This window comes from Struthio camelus, chromosome Z (genome assembly GCF_040807025.1).
Source record: "Struthio camelus isolate bStrCam1 chromosome Z, bStrCam1.hap1, whole genome shotgun sequence".
Lineage (NCBI taxonomy): Eukaryota > Metazoa > Chordata > Aves > Struthioniformes > Struthionidae > Struthio > Struthio camelus.
The window spans coordinates 62005457-62026047 of NC_090982.1; positions in this window are offsets into that span (position 1 = coordinate 62005457).

The following is a 20591-nucleotide window of genomic DNA, read 5'->3' on the forward strand; positions in this document are numbered from 1 at the left end:
GGGGGCGGGACGTGTTAGTCGTTCCCGTTCCCGTCCCTCTTTTACCTATAGGCGCTGCTTTCCCTCGGCTTCTGCCTGTCAGCGGCTGCCGCGCGCTGATTGGCCGGGGGCGTTCCCGGGGCTGGGGCGCGGGCTGCGGGCGGCCGTTGGTGGGGGCGGGAGGGACGGCGGCGCGAGGCAGGGGCGGGTGGACGGCCGTGTGGTAGCAGTGGCGTGGCGGCGTGGCGGCTCGGCCGTTATGGGGGCCGGCGGCGTGACTGAAAAGCTGTGACTTCAGAAAGAAAACCGAATTCTGTGGTGGACATACTTCGCTCAAACCTTTCTAGTTCATGGTAACTAGGAAGCTAGAGGAACTCATTATGTAGCTGCCTTAAATCATTTTTGCAGTGCATGTGGTCCTGAGAGTTGCTTTCATATCAGTTAATTCTGGGCTAGAATAAACGCACCAAGTTTTAAAGATACTCTATCAGGTGCCAGGGAGAAGAGAATCTTTCCATTATTGTTCTTCATTTATTCTTATACTGTTTTCACTGTTCCTTTTGTAATGCAAGCTGTGACTTAGAAAATCCTTCCACAATAATTGGAATGTGAATTCTGGTTACAGCTGCAAATATATACAGAAGCCTTATTCTAGAGCATTTTGTATCTGCGAAACACTGTTCAACAAGTCAGGAAACCATCACAAAACTTCATCTTTCTGGGAGGCATTACATTCTGTCAAAGTAAGACTCCTTTCAGTTATAAAAGGCCTCCTGCAATCTCTTTTTCCCTGAAGTCGTGGCTTTTGCAGCATCTCCTTAACTGCTTATCTGATGCAAAGCTTCAGAAAGTTGAAGCGGGTATGCCTTTGCTACTTCTAGCTCTTAGGTCTGAGCCATACAGGACATGATCAGAATAAGACTTTATTTCCTCATCAGTTACGTTTCAAACTGAAGTGGCTAACAACGTCTAATGACAGGAATGACTGGAAAGTTTTTATTTTCTAGTGACTTCTTTCAACTCATTAGAAAAGATTAAATCTTTCAAAGATAACACTGAAAGTTTTTGAGACCAGGATGTTCCTTTAGTTTCAAGAGAATCAAGCCTAAGGAGATGCAAAGATTAGACTGTAGCACAAGTCACACTGAGTTTAAATACTAATACATATTGCTTGTAAAGGATACGGAGGACACCCAAGCACTGGATTTTTCTTTTCTTCACAGGGAAATATAGCGACAGTGATGTGAATATCCTTCTCTCACACAATTCTTTATGTGAAGTTTATGCAAATAATATGTAAGACGTATTACTGCAAAAATGTATACTATCTAGGTGGTCACTGAAAACCCAGATAAGCAACTAGATCAATAATAAAATTAGTAATTTTAAATATTGCTAAGGATGATTTGCTAAAAGTAAGACTGATACAAATATGATATACACATTATCTTTTCTTTTATTGTTTTACAGATTTTTCCAGGTATTTTAAGATAAGTCTGTTATCATGGCATATATCAGGTATATTTTGAAAATGTCATAACTTGACTTTTTTTAATATGTTGCTTTGTTCTCTATAGTATTTATAATATGTTCAGTTATTTTTTGATGCAAAAACGTGTTTCCCCAGTTCTTAGGTCAAGCTCTGCCCTAATCACAACCAGGTGGCTGATGTCTGTATAGACATCAACAAAAGCCACTTTCTTAGTTCAGCCGTACACTTTCATGCCATAAACTTAAATTCTTCATTCCTGCTTTTCTGAAAGCATCATCTTTAATTCCAGCCTTTTTTTTCCCCTAAAATTCTAACTGTGACTGCAACTAGAATTTTTCCTAGGTTATAGAAATGATGTGCATCTTCTAAAATTAGACTTAAATCATTCTCTACCTGCTAGTACCACTCTGGGTTCGGCACCATAGTCATTGAGAATCCTACAATGAGCCAAACCCTTCAGCTATTTATTGCAAAAGAGTAACCTAGCCTCAACCTTAAATCTTATCTAAATCTTAACCAGGTACATCCGTGCTTGTTCCAAAACTAAACCTAATATATTCAGCGCTGCCTATGTCAGCTTCATCTTAGCCATCTACCTATTCAGAATGGAACAATGAACAGGTAGTCAGTCAGTCTTTTCGCAGCCCTTGGCCCTAAGTGCATCCCTGCTTCTGGCCATAGCCAAGTGAGCAATAGCTGCACCAGAAATAAAATCGTGGTTTATTGTCTGAGACCCAGGATGAGCCCTTGCGTTGGCAGAAGTAACTAGCCTGTGATTGCTTTTGCTGAATATATGCCTTATTGAACTCTGGTTATGACTGGAATGGGAAATGGAGCTGGGTTTGGTTTCTAACCTATCAAGGTTTGAAGATAGTTTGCCATTTCAAGATACTGTGAGGTCGGTCGGAAGGGGAGGGAGGCTGATATCTATACAAGTGACTGTTTCTGTTTTTTTTTTATTTAAATGGAATTTGTTTAAGTCTACTTTGGAGACTTAAATTTGGAGTTAGGGTTTAGAGAAAGTAGGGACAGAAGGCTGTTTTAACTGTAGCCTCAGATAAGGTCTGCATGATTATGATGAGCAAGAGCTCCAGCAAGTCTGAGTGACTCCTCATTAATTGTAGTGCAGTCTCTGTTTTATTAAGGTCTGTGATGATGCTTGTTAAGATTAATTTTCAGAAAAGCAAAATAGAAGAACTGTTCGCTGATGGATTATGGTAGTGCAGCAGTTGTTTCAGAGAAACATCGGGTTTTATTAGTTTATTTGTGGGTATGTATGATAGAGTCTTGGGTTACAGCTAGGATCGAATTTGGGGAAAAGAGAAACTTTGAGTTCAGATTTTTCCTCCCTCGTGGAAGGTTTGCATGAATAGGAAGAATGCTGGTATCAGGTCTTGTCCCAGAATTGTTCCCTTTCTTGAATGCTAGACTGAATCCTAAATCCGTCTGTAAACATATCTAGGTGACCAATGCGTGCACCAAAGCAAAATGTAACATATTTTTGCCTGCCACAACTGGCCTTACTGCAAGGCGGCAGCTGAGGCTAGATTTTGTAATAAACCGAAATTTTCAACATTTGTTTCCTGAAATCCTGTCTCTGGGAAAAAGGGAGCAGGATTGCCACTGAATCTTAACATGAATTTGTAGAATTGGACCTTCCCTAAACCCTAAGGGTTGTGATGAATAATATTGTGTGTCCTTGGACTGAGTTGGCTTCCATATCAAAGTGCAGGAGGCACAGTGGAAATTGTACTCGTGAAGCAGAGCAAGACATGGGGTCACAAGACCTTCTCTATGCATACTTCTAATATTTAAGACTCTAATTTGAGAGGGAAGGTCTTTCAAAGAGTGTTTTAAGAGCATCTAATTGGTCTCCACATGAGCTTTTCTGATTCTCCTAACGGTACTAAAAAAAACACCCTCCTAATTCAGATGTTTATTTGGTATTTAAAATCAAGTCACATGAATTTAGAAATACTGTATTGTTTTGAAATGACTGTCAACAGCTGCACAGATTATCCCACTTTTCAACAAGTCTTATGCTGCACTGTGTCCACTACATGTTAGTATAACAGGGCACAAGTTCCTTGTCTCAGACCTGATAATGACATCTACTCTGTCATGCGGTCTGTGGTAATTTGTATTGCATGCTGCTGCTGTAAAAAATATGAAGTATCTTTTCAGCATGTTTTTCAAATACATGACTGCCATCAGTGCATAAGATGTAGCCTTTAAATATGTGTTTACTTTTTAGTCTTATGCCTTTGGGAAAATGCAGACATTTGAAAATTGAAGCAGATTGCCATGGGTACTCAAATCAATCTTTGTGATGCAAACATCTACTGCTACTTTGTAATTAGATGGATAAAAAGCAGAAGAGATCAAATGGTATAAAGCTGATTACTAGTATAAAGGCATAATTGTAGATAGTTAGAGTGCAATGAAATGACAATAATTATCCTACTCCCACACTTTGGGTTTTGTGGAGTATCTGGTAAAACCTTCTGTTGAAACTATCTGATTCTTAATTGTACATCAAAAATACTAATCATCTTTAATGTTGGATTGTATAGTAAAGTAGAACGTACGGTTATTTTCGCAGAGGGAAGGAGATTATTTCATGCCTTTCTGACTACTTAGGTTCATTTTCTGCTCTAGACAAACAAAACCTTCAGTAGTGACCTGAGCCAGAAAAAGTATGGTCGTCTGTACAGACTAGGAATTCATTTTGGAACTGTTATAGTCCTGTGCTTTTTTGAGGGGAATGGGGAGAAGGAAGTCAGAGAAACGGAGGTTGAACTGATTTAATAGTATTTGCACAGCTACAAGAGCACATCTCTTGTTCTTTGAAACAGTTTTTGAAGGATTCAAAGTGCGAAGTAATCATAGTCTACTTTACATTAAACACTAACGAATTTTTAGTAACATCTGTAATTCTATAGCTTGTTGAAACACCTATTCAGTATGTTTTTTCTCCTTTAGGTATCAGAGTTAGTTTGACAGAAAAGCAGATGCTTTGTAATAACCTAAGTGTGAATATTGGAGTGATTATTGTTTGACTCTGCCAGATTAAATATTTGGATATTTACTGTATGAATGTAAGATTTGTCTTGACTCATTCATAGTGTTAGAAGCAGCTGTGGCCGCTAGGTGGACCTATCTCTTATGCAATACAGTCCTGCAGCTTCTCTTCCACACTGTGATTCCACATGCCTCTTACAGAAGGATCTAGTATGTGCAGGGAAAAAATCCAGAGAGAAGCCACAGAGCTGCATTTTGGAGGGCTTTACATCTAAAGGACTGACACATTACGGCTACAACCTTGTGCTATGGGGCCTTTGTGATTGTGGGGCCTAGGACCGTTCCTTTCCCGTTATGTGAACTGAAGTAGTTGGTATAGCTGATTGGTAGATCACACATTTCAAGATTCAGATAAATGTTTTGTTCCAATTGAAATAAAGAAACATTTTTCAAAATACCAGCATTTCTCACAAAATTGAAATCCTAACTATACACAAAAAACAATGTCTATGGGCAGGGTGTACCCCACAATCCATTAGAGGACTGACTGCATTTCCATATATTTTGAAAGCTATTAGCATTCTTTTCTTATGATAATGATGATAGCAGTAACAATTGTGTCCTGTGAATTCTGGATGCATCATTGTTAAACAGCTCTGTCTTCTACCAAATAGCCCTCTATCCCCTTGTAGAAATGCTGTTTTAGTCATTTCATCTACCAAGTAATGGTACCTCAGTGCATCTGTGAAGTATATATACTTCTCAGAGAAAGCATGTAAATTAAATTAGTATTGAGAGATTGAAGGTAGTCTTGAGTCTCATATTTGCTATATCTGAAAATATGTTCTCCCATTTTTTTCCACAGAAGTATCAGTTCATAGCCTGAAGGTCATTTACAGGAAACTATTGAAGGACCTATAAATGTTATAGGCCTGTTCATATACTTATATACTTAGAAGTTTCTCCTAGAGCATCTGAGTTTTTTCACTCAAGTAAGCTTTCTGTCAGTCTTTTCCACATCAGTAACAGAACCTATCATGACCGAGGTTATGAATGGATTTTACATGAATTGCAAAAAAGGTTCTTCTACCATAATGACGTCTTGGCATGTTAGATAAAGATTTTCAGTTACATGGAAGCAAGTGCTTCTCTTAAAGTGGAGCTAGTAACACTTGCACTCACCTGTTTTTCAAGCCTCTAATTTTTTTCTCTGTGTGATATCACATACAAAAACAGATCTGTATGCTTTGGCTGAAAGTACATAAAATGCTTTCCTCAGGGTTATCTGATCTTCCTTTGCCAGACTTTTTCCCTCAGATTAGAGAAGTACCAGAATCTTGTGCTGTGTTTAGACTTCCTGAGTGAAACAGGATCACCAACAGATTAGAAGAAAGGAATTTCAGTGATTGTTCCGTTCTGAGTATTGAATCAGAATGGAAGAAGTTTGAATATCCTTGCTTGTATTCTGTATTCTAAACTCTTTTGTGTGGCTATATATGTCTTCAGGAATCAGCTCTTTCTCTGTGGCAAGTAATAGTAGCACTACTGTCTCTAAAATACACTGTTCCTGTCAAGTAATCATCTAGGTCAAATATATAATAGCAATGCATTCTGTTTCTATTTTTTAATTATTAAAATAATAATTTTTGCTGCAAACTTCTGAATTGACAAAAGCTATAATAGGCCTTGATGAAATTTCACAGTGCAATGAATACACTGGATAAACCAGGAAGGAAGCAGGAACATGTCCATGACTTCTAGTCATGGGTGTGTTCCTATTATAAGAATACTTTTTAATTAATCCAAAAAAGAGCTGTCAAAATTTGCCAAAAACCATCTTGAATATTTCTGTGTGAAGATACTTTTCTCCTTTTAAATTTTACAGAACAGGTGATCAGTTAAATCTCTTTTGATAGGAAATCAAAAAATCCACATCCTTACAGACTTTTAGCGACAAGGCGCAGACGTACAACATATTTATGATGACATATTCTGCTGCAGGGGCAGTAGAACACCACTGTGCTATTGAGTATTGAATGACCATGAAATGCACAGTATCAACATCTTTCAGGACTAGCATTAAGGCTATCTGCAAGTCTGCTATTCAAAATCATGTCTGAAGATAGAATACTGTTTTTTGTTTTGTAATTGTTCTTCACAGCAGCATTTAGGGTTTTAAAGAAAGGTAAAAACATCTTACAGAAGTCTATAAACAGCAGTTGGCAATAATTAAATGGTTTTCTATGAAAAAAAGTAAAAGGCTTTCAGAGCTTAATTATATTAACATTCCATTCCTAAGGACAACAAAATCTTTCTAAATAACAATTGTTGCCATCATTATCTCTATCTTAAAAAACCTGAGCACCTTCCTTGCTTTATCACTTTTAAGAGTTTCTTTGTGCGCAGGAATACTAGGCAGGTTCTTTAAATGAGATTTCCGTTGTAAAGCACAGATCTGTTTGGCCACTGACATGCAAGAAAAGCTGAAATGATTACGGTAAAGCAGACTTTCATACTCCCTCTAAGAACAGCCATTTACAGAAGTGCTTGTGTAACAGTCATAATGTTTCAGCTTCTCTGCAGCAGCTAATGGCAGGATCAACGCTTTATTGTTTAACAGCTGTAAACAGGCACGTTTGCCTTCCAGTTTGAGTGCTTCCAGTTCCTTTGCCTGCAGTCATCACTTACTTTCTCCCATTTCTCAGACAAGTTCTCTAGTCTCTCTGCTTGTCAGCCTCACAAGATCACAGGCTAGAGGGCAGTTTTTTTCTCCAGAGCTGATTTCCTCCCAAGGCGTGAGTCAGCAAGCACGGAAGCTGACAACACTGCTAGGATGTTCGACGCAGAGATTTGCCTCTGCAGTGACGCAGCCTTTGCTCATACAGAAGTCAACAAGGATTTTTACATCACGTCTACACAAGATGGCAACACATCATGCTGCTAGGCTAGTGAGCTGGACTTAAAAAAACGCTACTAATATACAGCAGTCTGTAGAATCTAGTAAGCGCAGAAAGGAAGAATCAGCTATGTGTGTTCAGTCCTTCTTGTTCATATTCTGTGCACTGCTAACCCTCCCCTGAAGGCTCCTTTAGTTAGCTTTAAAGGAGCTTTGCCATTTTAAAGAGCCCAGCAAACTCTCCTATCAGCTTGAAGAGATTTTCCCCACGAGAGAAGTCGTGACGTTCAGCTATAGGATAGCTCTAGACCAGTCCCAGGACTGATACAGGGCATGCATGATACAGGGGTGGTGCAGGGCAAGCTAGGTTGATTGCTTGAGATGCTTAGAATCATAAAGCTGTCTAAAAGCCATGATTTGTTGTTCCACTCTGCTCACCAGGATGAGAGGGGGGCAAGGATCACTTCGCTCATTTTGGTCTCTCTTGCTTGGGTCACAATATAGAATATGATCAAGTGTTTTGGATGCCTTTTAGAATTATAGAAATTTCTAGAATTGGGGGCTTAATGAAAATGTTTACTTCTGTGACAGTCACAAGAAGATACTGGATATTGAGTTTCATTAGTGTAAATTAGTTCTAGTTAGCCATTTCATACAATTTTACTAGCTACCAACGGGGATGGTTTTCTTGATTGCTTCTAGAATCATTAACATAGCAGCTATTAGACATTTCCTGGCTCTGCCAACCTTTCCTTTCTTTGAAAACGGATTAAGTGATCCTGTAATTTATGTTGTAGGTATATAGACAAAGACTGATGGAATGCTGTTATCTGGTAACAAAGTTTACCATTTCCAGTAAGAAAGTCATTTAATCAAATGGAGTGTAATACTGTACACCAAAGATAAGTTTTCAAATTTTAAAGGGGATTGTTAGCATTCATTTTAAGATCCAAAATACTCTACGTTATGATTTATGCCATATTGCAGTTTTTTCTTTCAAATTTTCTGGCACTCAGGTAATACAGAAGTTTTCTCTGCTAACAGAAAGATTCTTAGTCTTTGAAGGACTAGCATCTCCAACTCAGATGCTAAAAAAAACTAAGTTACTATAAAAATGGCATTCAAACAAGTATTCAGAAAGTCTGCTTATCTGTATGTGTCTGTGACTTTCAGGCTGGAATGTTCTGGGTGATACTTACCTTGCTAACTTGAGGCTTTTTTATTGTAGAGATCTGCTTCTGGGCTGTTCATTCTGGATTCCCCTTCTAGTTGCTTACGGGAACAGCTGAGATGTAGGTTTCTTCATCTGAAAAATTTTCCAGTCCTTTTTAGTCCTAGAAGATAAATAAGTGCCTGCAGGGTTCAATTGATCTCATACATTTCTAAAAGGTCAGATGAATCATACCACAAAAGTGCTTATCTCTTTGTCGTGACTGTAAAGAGAGTCTAGACAGCTGGTTCACATTTCGACGTTTTAGACATTTGCATTTGCTCAGATGATTTCTATCTTTTGAATGTGGTTGTACTTAACTTCAAATGGAACTAGAAACTCTCAGAGGCTTTGATCATTAAAGCTAAAATTTCTCATTTTGGGCCCCTGAAGTCTGCAGGTATGTCTTAAATATTGATCTGAATGATTTTAATCAATTTCTGGACTAAGTAGACATCATACCCATTACATCAAGTGAGGGATGAATCTGCTAGTGCTTGTTTCACTTCATTCTAGAGCACTATGTTAACAAAAGAAAAACGTAGTAAATGGAATGTAAAAGGAAACTGTTAAAAGATTTAAATAATTCATTCTCTGAAATTTATACAATGAATGTAAAAAGCAAAATGTGACTGTGCTTAATAAAAGTTTGTGAAGTATTTAAAATGCAAATAAATAAATTGAAAGATGGGACATTTAGGGAAGATAGTGTTATGAAAGACGATGCGAAAATAAAGGATATAAGAAAGAAGTGATGTTGAGAAAATCTAATCAGTGACAGTGAACTGAAGTTAAGAGAATAAAAGTGGTTATGGAAATATGCATCCTTAAATGAAAGGAGGAGGCAGAGGAAGATAAAGGCATGTTTGTGTAGATAAGCAACAACAGTTATGGCAGAATGTCAATAGCTTTGACATTGGGGTAAAGGCAAATAGAATCGGTGGAACGTGTACTTGTATGGGACAAGTTTACAGTGAATTGAGTAACGAGCGCAAGTCAGAGGCTACTGTTCCAGAAATCCTGGGAGAATAACTAGGGTTTAATTATTTATTTTTTGCTGTGCAAGCTACTACTTTGCAAGGTTTTCTGATTTCAAATAAACTAGCAGTGTAGGTAAAATAAACACTGCCTAGCACTCACAGACCATCTCTGATTATCATTACAAGAAGACCTAGAGACAGTGACTGGAGCCTGAAATGGTAAATGTAAACAAATGTATTGTGATGCACATAAAAACAGTCCCAGCTTTACGCATAAAATGTTGGACAGTGAGCTGACCATCTTAACTTGGGAACAAGATCTTCAGTTAATACAGATTATTTTATAACAACATCAGTTTGGTGTTTACGAGCAGACAAAATGCTAGGAGTGATTCAGAAAGGAATACAAAACATAGTGCATTGTTATGCTGCTGCTGTTCTCCCGGCTTAAAAAGATATAGCTAAACTGGGAAAAGTTCAGAGAAAGGCAAAAACAGCGATCTAAAGTAGGAAGTGGCTACCATAAGAAAAACAATTAAGAAGCAAGAATTGTTCAGTGTGGAGAAGGGCCTGTTCAGTGGAAATATAACAGGGCTAAAAAAGCAAAAGTGATATGAAGGTGGTGTGTTAAGGATTTCTTATTTAGGCTCTCTTCCAGTGAAAAAGCTGGGGAGTGTTGAACTAAGCTAACGGAAGCCTGGTTCAAAGGAAACAAAAGAGGTGGTTCTTCATCTTCCCTTAGCATCTTTAGCATCTGTTACAAGAAGCCCCACAAATTAACTCTACAAAGTTCGCATGCGTTCAAGAGAAGACTGACTATGAAGACGTTATCTCTGTCTGAGGAAGTCCCTATGTCACATATTTTTGGAGGTTGGGAGATCATACAGGAGAAGTGCTCCTACATGCCTACCACATTCTTCTACTCTTTTTATTTGGCCACTGTTTTGGAGAGAGGATACTAAGACTGATGAACCACTAGGCTTTGCTCTGATCTAGAAGGGCAGTTATGTTAGAAAGAATGCTGATTTTAAAACACGTTGGATTTAATTGATTGTTCTAAAACAGATTTACCACAAAATTATGTAATTTATATTGAGATATTTTTCAGGTAGATAGACTAAATAGCTCAGATTTCATTTAAGGTAGAGTGAATGCTTTTTATCATGTGCGTGACCTGCTGTTGGTCATACAGTAGTTTCAGGAATGTACTTAAGGATATGTTGAAAGTTTTCAAATATGTCAGTCTTGCAGCAAATATTGTGAAGACTATAAATAGGAGAATAAATGGTGGAGGGACATGTTGTCTTTAACCCTACAGTTGCCTAGTTTTCTTATCATGAATATTTATTTTGCTTCTGTTTTTGGTCTAGTTTGCCAGTTTTTGTTTAATTTATGTAGTTGTGCCACACAAAAACATTCACTTCCTGTTTTCCATTGTTATCAGCGTATTTCTTTTCCATTTATTGGAGAGCATACCTACTTAACAGTACCAAATCTGCAGCAAATAGTGCAATTTCTCGCATTTCTTTGCTTCCCTTCTTCAAGATTGCAAACTATTACACATTTTTTAGCATGTTGTGTGTCAGACTTAAAACACAGGAGAGAGACATCAAAAATTTCGATTTTCTGGACTGGATTGACCTTTGGTGAATACTGATGACTTTTTTTGCAGGGAAAGAACAGCACACTAGTAAGAAAGCACTAGTAAGAAAGGTCACTTTCATGCACAGTGGCTAGGGGCAGAGGAAGAAAAAGTAGAGGAGGAGATGCAGTAGAGAACTAGAAAACCGTAAATGTAACTGTGTAGTCTAGACAAAGACAGAAGCAAATGCAAAAGCAAGCAAGCAAACAACCTCTCTCTTAAAAAAAAAGAAAAAAAAAGAGGTGTTCCATGCCAATTTAAGAAACCTTCTAAATGTTTGGGGTGAGATTGTGCTTGCCTAAATTTAGACGTAAAACTCAGACGTATGTCCAAGCTAGAAGTCAAAGCTCCCTTTCCAGTCAGTGAAGAGATACATGCATGTTTGAAGTGTCATTTATTTTATCCTAATGTGGAAACATAAAACCTGTTACAGGAGTCACTTAGGTGACCAGTTCAGATATATAAAGGTAGATGAGAGGTATCCCATTCTTTGTAACAGGTGTAGGTGCAAGGCTGCCCTTACTGTGGTGTTGTGCAGGGGAGAGAGGAGTGGTAGTGGAGAAAAGTTTCTTTTTCAGGGTCAAGCTTATAAGATGCAATATTCATTATCTTGCTCTCCGGAGAATGTTATAATAGGAGATCAAACACTATAGCTTCTTTGGCTTAAGAGAATCATAGTTGAAATTAGAGACTTTTGAAACAAACGAGTCAGTCTGAAAAGAAGTGTAAAAGAAGCATGAAAATTTGTAACATGGGGGGAGAGGTCTTGCACTGGAAACAGCACTAGTCAAAACCTGGTTTGACGCTGCCAGAAGTTGCTCTGCTGGCATTGCAACCGCTGCCTGAGCAAGAAGGAGCATCCTCTCAGTCAGACACCATCAGGATTCTGTACCCAGCTAGTGAGCTCTCAGTACGGGGTGCAACTAGTAGGCACCCACACCTGGCATGTGCATGCTAGGGATGATTTCTCACTGGCGTGTGGTTTTAGTGGGCTGTAAGGAGCTGCACAGATGCACGTAAAGTTGGACCACCCATACCTCTAGCAGGAGGTGTGTATCTTGCCAGTCTGTGAAATGCCTACAAATTAAACTTTTAAAATTTTTGCCTCAGAATACAATGAGCATATCATGTAAGGGTCTTAGTTTCATATCAGCTAACTTACAGTAATTCCTGAGGGATTCAGAGGTGAATCTTTCTAAAAGTAGGAGGTTTTTTTAGGAAACATAATTCTGGAAAGAAAGCTCATAGTTAATTCATTATGACCCTCGAGTAAAAAGGGAAGTAGAATGACCATTACTCATGGTAATTAATAATGCACCAAGAACGTTTCCTGTGAGTCTCTGTGTGAAGTGCAGCATTCTAGAGTTTTATTATGAACAGATTCTTCAACTACAAAGACTTGATTAAAACACTGGCGATAAAAGAGATACAGGAGTTATAGTTGGAATCAGTTTTGCTTTAATTAATTGCATTGTTAAGCTATGTTTCAATTTTAAGGTCTAACAGTATTTCTAATCTTTTTAAGAGTTTATATCGATTTCATAAACTTTAGTTTTTAAAATGTTCTGGCCATTTCAAATTGACACAAAGCTTTAAACCTCCCCATTTGAGATGTATTGTTTGAATTAATTTTAATGTTAAAAAAGAGCTTTTCTTAAAAAGAAGTGTGAACAGTAAGCCAAGACCATAAGCTGTGTTGAGATTGTTAACGTCTTCTGAGGAAATAAGACAATATCTTAGGCACAGGCTCAGTTGTGCCCTCCTTAACTATTTAATTTTTAGTCATTGAGATTCATTATTTGCAAGATAGCATCTTAGCTTTCTTCTTAGTATTGACTTGTGCTACAGTTTTAATCATTTTTGTTTGACGTCTTACAGAGAGACTGGTGTGTCTTGAAAAAAACATTTTTATTTAGTTCTAAAGGGAGCAATTTAAATGTATTAGGTAGCTTCCATAAAGACTCATTAACTCTACCTGGTGGCCTTGGCAATCTTTTAAGAAAATTTACATTGCTATGCAAAAAAAGAAGTTTTTTCTTCTTCTTGCAGGCAGCCTAGATGTAACATTGCATCAGAGCAGAGCGCTTAAGTATTATAATCACCGATATTATCTGGCAAGTACATTTCAAGTCAAGCAATCTAGACGCTATCAAGACACAGAAATTTCTTAGGCCTGGTTGGATTTATGTATACTGAGAGGCAGATGGGACAGCAGACTCTCAGCTCTGTAGCTCATTATATTCCTTGCACCTAAGGGACGATTTTAAGATCAATACAAAATATTTATTGGTTGTGATATATTTAGTTAGAGATGGGGGTTTTGGCCAGCCCTTTGGTAATCTGTACCCGTCACTTTTCTTTACATTATAATGACTAAATCTGTTTCTAACATTAGGCGGGCAACTTTCTCTTTGCTTTCTACATAAAATCAGAATTTCCTGAGATGCTACTGCCTGCCCGTGCTAATATTTGAGAAAGAGAAGTACCTACTGTTCCTAATAGAGAAACTAATTGGCATTAAGAACATCTGATTTATTGCTTGATATCCTAATACATTTGTGAAGCACTTTGAAATCTTGCTAGAAAAGGTACTAATATGTACAGCAAAGTATCCCTATTTGTTAGATAATCATTATTCATAACAAGCAATCAGATCCAACACCATTTTTTGTCTGCTTGTCTTTTTATTTACTCCCTCTACATTCAGGTCACAGACATCATTTAATGAGACCAGCAGCTCAACAAAATGAGAAATGGTGAATCTGAAAGGACAGCTTTGGGAAATCAAGAAAACGCCTAACGCTGCTTATGGCTAGAAAAGCTGTAAGGTATGTGGGTTCTTAATCACTGATCTCTTCAGTGACTTCTGATCTTTTTTAATCCCAAATAGAAGTTTACATTTTTTAAAGCCTTAAAGTAGACCCAGTATTATAATTTGACTGACTGATTGATTGCCATAGTACATCTTCCAAAAGCTATATTTTCACTGATATCTGGTGGTAGCTTTTCTTAACAAAGCCATGCTTACACAGTAGTCCCAGGCTGTCTCAAAAATACTCTGATACAACTTCTCCCAGGAGACAGTACTAATGTGGTTGTTATACTTGTCAGGCTTGTTGTGATGATTGTATTTTAGTTTTTTTTTTTCTTGACGTTACATAATGTTTATCATTCATAGGAAGTGAAAATTACTTTTATAATTTTCTCTGATCTCACATATCTTCATTCCTCAATGTTTATTATTAAGATCCCTTAAGATTTGGTTATGCATATTTCAGTTATGTTGTGTCGCAAATTTAGCACTTACAGACTGTCATGCTTCTCCCCTGTCTGGATAAATTGGTAACAATGTGAAGACTCCTTTGGATTTGACACTGTTCACTCAAATACAAATCCTATGTGTGTTTGCTTAGTTTGTTTTGCATTATCTCTTTTCCCAAAATATGTAATATATAAGCAGCTGCAAATGTGGAACTGTGAACAGCAATGCTTAGAATTTTTTACTTCTGTTGTGTGAGATAGCCTTTGTAATTGTTTATTTATTCACTAGTTCATTTCCCATAATCTTGCAAATGAACCAGTTTAGGCTTTTGGGAACAGTTCTGTGATTAGGATTTCTGGATATTGTGGGGATGTATTTGGAGGAAGAAAGCTTTTCTTAGAGAAGTATGTGAAATTTCAGAAAGAACTTTTCCAGTAAAAATGTTGACCCACATTGTGAAAAAAGGAGAAAAGTGAATGAAGAAAGGAAGTGATGGTGTCCACAGAAAAATGATTCAATGAAACAAATGCAGGCCTGGAGGACAGGAATTTTGGCGTTAGCCTTGTATTCCTAAAGCTGTCGGGTCTTAATCATGGTTTGCACTTACATAATATTATTCAAAAATGATTTAGTTATGAAGTAGCTAAACTGGTTCCTTCACTTTGTTATATTTGTTATATTCACTGATACTGGGTTCACTCCTGAAAGGTGCTGAGCCAACTTTTAGCTACTATATTCTTTCTGAAGTGCCCTTTCTTACCACCGCATCTGAATGTCGAGTGAATATTGTCTTCACATTCATGCCTAATGCTTTTTGTGCCCTCCCTCCTTGGAGGCTGCACTGAGAATTTTCCTCTTGAGGTAGGTTGGAATTTAAGATCCTCAGTACCCCTTATGAGCCACACAGCCTCTTACTGGATCTGACTCATTAATGATAGCTTCAGCAGTTGCTCAGATAATGTGGGCCAAGAAATAAATAAGGTCAAGTGCTACCTCCACCTGCCAATACAAGCATCTGTTAGCAAAAAATATGGTAAATTAAGGCTATGTCTATACTAGTAAATTAAAAACTCTCCCAGGCACTAACTGGCACATAATGTCCTGTATTTATGTCAGTAAATTCACTTAGCCTCCAAAAATGCGGTGGTTGTGTGCAAACTCCTTATTAGGAATGATTCCTGGAACACTCTGTCTCCCAAACCATGCTTATGAATTCTTTGGGAGAGGGCTACCTGGTACATGACAAAATTATTTTAGGGAATATTTTAACAGTTGGCATGTATAGGCAAGTATGTTCGAGTGTTGAGGGATGTTCCTGGATATTGTTTAATTCAGTATTATACACATAACCTTCAACATAGTGTGAAAATCACAAAATTTGGAAGAAATAAAAGGGGAAAAATCAGTGCCCCTTAGGGAACTAGAGGGTTGGCAGTCTACCAGAAATCAGCAGGAAAGTATTTCAGCATGCACATTTTGAATTCCATATATATTCTATGACTGGGAAGATATTTGAGTTGAGGGCTAATTTTTACTAGCAAAACCTAGGTTAATATAACAAGTGATGGAACTTATTGCAGGTCTTACCAAGTGCAGTTTTATAGCCAGTACATATATATGTGTGTGTGTATATATATATATGTATATATATGTATATATATCTGTACATGTATATATATTATGAGAATGAATGATAACAACGGTACTTTCTGACCCCAAAGGTTAAAAGCAGAGTTCATGTTACATATTTTTTACTAGGGGAAGCCCATAGAAGACAAAAGGATGCATGGAACTCCAGAGCTGAACCCGTGTAACTCATTAGTGTTCTTTCAAGGTATGACTTGTGGATATTGGCGTAGCACTGTCTTCCTGTGGCTCATAGGACAGTTGTGATGGGAGCTGATTCTTCTTCAGCGGTCAGTTTCCCACATGTTCACCTTGAAGTACTAATGAGGCCTAGCTTCAGTAAAGCTAACTAGGCAATACACACACAGGCTGTTGTGTCCACAGTGACCTGAGACAGAGAGAAATATACTTAAATTGCTATTTTCTGCTTTACTGCACTGGGCCGTTAGAAGCAGAAGTCCCTACAAGCTGCGTATTTGCCTCTCTCCCTCACACTGTTGAATTAAACCACCTTGCAAACATGAGAAGTTGAAAGGACTAGAAGGTGGTTACCTCTGTCCAGCAAAGAACAGGTAAAGAAATACCTGTTCGAGCAGCTAGTGTTGGTATAATGTTGATGTAAATTTAAGAGAACAGAAATTGAAGTCTGCTAATTTGGAATCTAAAATTTTGGAAGGATGTAAATGGAGGTTGGAAATTGTGTTAGAAGTTTTTCAAATCCATGATACCATCTGGCTCAGTAAGATATTAACATGCTGAAAGTCATTCTGATCTGACCCTTAAAGAGTATGAAGCTGTGCTCACTCAGTGAATTAAAGAGCAAGCTTAAGACCAGATATAAGTATGCCAAGTGCTGTGGTGCATTCAGTTTCCATCAACTGTCCTGGCTGTTACCAAAGGACAATATAATAGTGTCCTGGACACAGCCTTCTGGAAGTGTAATCCAGGATGTTTTATGTGTGTTTTAGCATATAGTGAAATTAGGAGATAGAACAGTTGCACATTTTCCTGGTATAGCACTTTTGTTTAATAATTGCCATTAGAGTGGAGTAAGGAAGTCTGTTCTGTTCTGGGATTGGCAATTATTCATCACCTCAGAAGAAGTCAGCCTGATTGATAGCATATGTTGGACAGTCCATTACCATCTCTTAATGAGACACAAGAATATTCCACTTTTAGGAGAAGAACTCTGTTTTTACAGTGACCTGATGTTTGCATATGAGTTTTTTTAGAAGAGCCACTGAAAAGAAACTGCAAGTTTCTGTTCTTCAGTGTCTCAACAGACACCGTGGTACATTGTTCTTGATGTTACGCCTAGGCATGCAGAATTAATCAAGCCATTGTCTTAGTGGTTGGACTTCATAATTTTGCAGCCATTAAGTGTATATGCTACTTTAAATATCCCTTTATTTAATCTTAAATGGAATGCTAAACTCCTAGGCTTAGAGTGAAACTTCTGTGTGTATGAAGGGGAATTCTAGCTAGCGTGGAGAAGGGCTTTGAACAATAGAGTTAAATTTTTACCTCAGGGGTCCTAAATATAAAAAGAAATGGACACTGGCCTGGTGTAAGCTGTGTTTTTTTCTCAATTTTATGTATTTTTAAATCGTTTTTCTGGAATTAGGGTTCACTGAATTATAATTTTTAATGATTTCAAGCATTCTCAAACCTGTTAGTTAATCACTGACTTCACAGTAGTTTTGCTTGTGAATTGAAGCTGCTGCTGAGTGACAGTATCTTTAAAAATATAGTTAATGGTTTTCTTATTGTAATTGTTAAAATTTCAATAGTCTTAATCTTGCTTTTTTCCTGAAGTATGAATAAATCTTTTCCCCATTATTGTGGCACTAATGGCATAGTGTCTTTCCCAGCATAAACTAGACCTAATCTGCTAAATAAACAAAATCTTGCATATGAAAGAGTGGATTATAGTCTGAAATAATGACACATGGAATTAAGAAGATAGATTACTCAGCATGAAGGTGGTTGACACCATTTTTGCAGAAATCTGAAATAATTCTGAAATAATTCATTTGTAGCCTGGAGCCAGGGAGTGGTCTTCAGCGTTCCATCAGCAGTCTTAACCCACAAAACATCCTGTGAGTTTTATATCTTTACAGCTCTTACTTATGGGGTTAACCACAGGGCGTAATACACAGTATTTTCGTTTCTGCTGGGTATCTTTCTGAAAGATTCAAGCGTGAGTTCTAGGCTCAACTCTAAAGTCACGGGGGAGGTGACTCCCCAGTCTGAGTAGACAATGATAATGGTCCCCTCCAGTCATGAAAACTACCTTTTTTGTGTTCAGCATAGAAAAAATCTGGACCTTTTTGTCTTGGTATTAGTTACCTGTGCCTTTGGTCACTTTAATAGTCTATGTTCAGAATTATTTAGATTTATATTGACTCTTTTTTAATGGAAAAGCTTGCAAATAAGGATATTTTTTCAGTGGGCACGTCTAGATTCTTTCCTCAGGGCAATTTCAGGGTCATCCTGAAGACTATGTTCACAGGGTAAGCAGAAACCAGACGATGAATATTCAGTTATGAAGGCCCAATGGGATCTGTGTGTACAAACAGCCTGGTGAATTAACACACTGCTAGTCAAGGTCTGCATTTCCCTGCTCCCTGTAATATTTTTCTCCCTAAGCTAGCTTCTCAAAGTCTAACTGAGAGCAGGCTAACGCTGCATAGGCTGTAATGTGCTGTTAGTTGAGAGGCTAGCCTGCAGAGGTCTGGAGAAGAAAAGCCCAGTTTATGTCTGCTCTTCCCAAGCCGCTCTCTCTGCCCTGCTGGAAGTCGGTATAGTAGGGCTGGCACTCCTGTGTTTGAGAGAATAAATGAGAGAAAGGTGGAAGAAAAAATAACAGATGATGTTAGGATACCTTTATGCTGACTCCAATTCTATTCAATAACCTCTCTGTCTCTTCCCTTTTCTGTAGAGAGAAAATGACTTGGAGGTTAGTAATATAAAGTATAGGGCCTCTGAGCATTATCAGTCTCTGGGAAGATTCCAGAGCTCCTTTCTCTTATCTTAGTGCAGCATAGTATCTGGGTAGGAAAGCAAAGCCCAGTAGTCAGTCATCCTTGGCGGAGCAGAAAGCTGCTGAAGAAATTATAAAACAAAAGTAGTCATAACTGCTGACTGTTGAGATCATTTATTCTTTAATTTCTTCCTCCTTTAGAAGTAAGAAAGTGCTGTCTTTTAAACTGTTAACATTAAATAAATGTTGGAGTTAAGTTGGAAAAAAAAACCCATACTCATGCCTTCCTCCTATCCTGTGGAGAAAGCTGAAATCTTCCAGGGAAGCCCTTCCCAGCTCTGCTGATTTTCCAGGTCTGGGGTTGTAAAATGTTGGCATTTTATTCATTTACATAGGTAATGAACTGAAAACACAAATAAATTATTTTTTTTAGGAAAGCTATGCAGCTGCAGTAGCCCTGAGACATTGCCTCAGAAAAACGTTTTCCTCTGTAGAAACAGTAGAGAGTACTGCAGTACTTTCAGGTCTTTTGAACGGATTCAGCTGGCCATGAGATGGTGCAATACAGGAGACATCTCAAGGATTTTAGTTGTGTGCAATGATTTTAAAAATTGGACTTCTTCCTAAGAGTTAAGGAACTGAATTTTGTTGGTGACTTTACTGAGATTGATTGCTCTTCATGGTAGGTTGTTAAATTTTGGTCTACAAAAACTATTCATTCTAAAAATGCATAAAAATAAGAGGTATTATGCAAAAACAGGAATAAAATGGCATCTCTACATAAATTTAAGAAGCAGATTAAATAGCCACTGATCTTAGAAGCATCAATATATGCAAAAAAAGCTAGACTAAAACCAAACCAGAAAGTAAACACTACTGGATTAGGCAGAAGAAAAGGAACATGATATAGGAGTGCAGTAGTTTTACTGTTGCTTTGTAATTTTATTGTTACTTTGTTATCTGAGACCAGTTCTCATTTTCTTTGCTACTGAAAGTACTATATATTAATAACATATGATAAAGGAAATGTTCCTTTTTGTTTCTGAGGAGAAGTGGGGTAGGATTTTTTGTGATTAAATGCAGCTGTCACAAGTCTGTGCTTAAGAGAAGAGCAGGGTTCAGAGCAATAGATTATATTGAAGGAGAGAGCAGCACTCAGCAGCAAAACTTTAGCTGAGGTAAGACAGGTCTTCACTGAGCATATCTTCTATGGTTTTTAACATCACCCCTCCAGGAAAAAAAAAAATCTCACCTGGTTTTGGGAGCGTGTTGTGCCTTACACTGTTGAGATGAAGGTTTAGAGCCCAAGTTCTGGTGTAACCCTGGTTGAAATTTGTGTGCTTCCACAGGAAAAATGTGAAGTCACTTCAGTGTAGGAATCTTTCAGTGCCTTTTGACAACTCTCTCTGAAGCAACAGGCTGTGTCCCAGCCACATACATAGCAAGGTGCAGAAACTGTTAAAAGCATCATAATATGTATGAAGTTTTGCTGTGAAGACC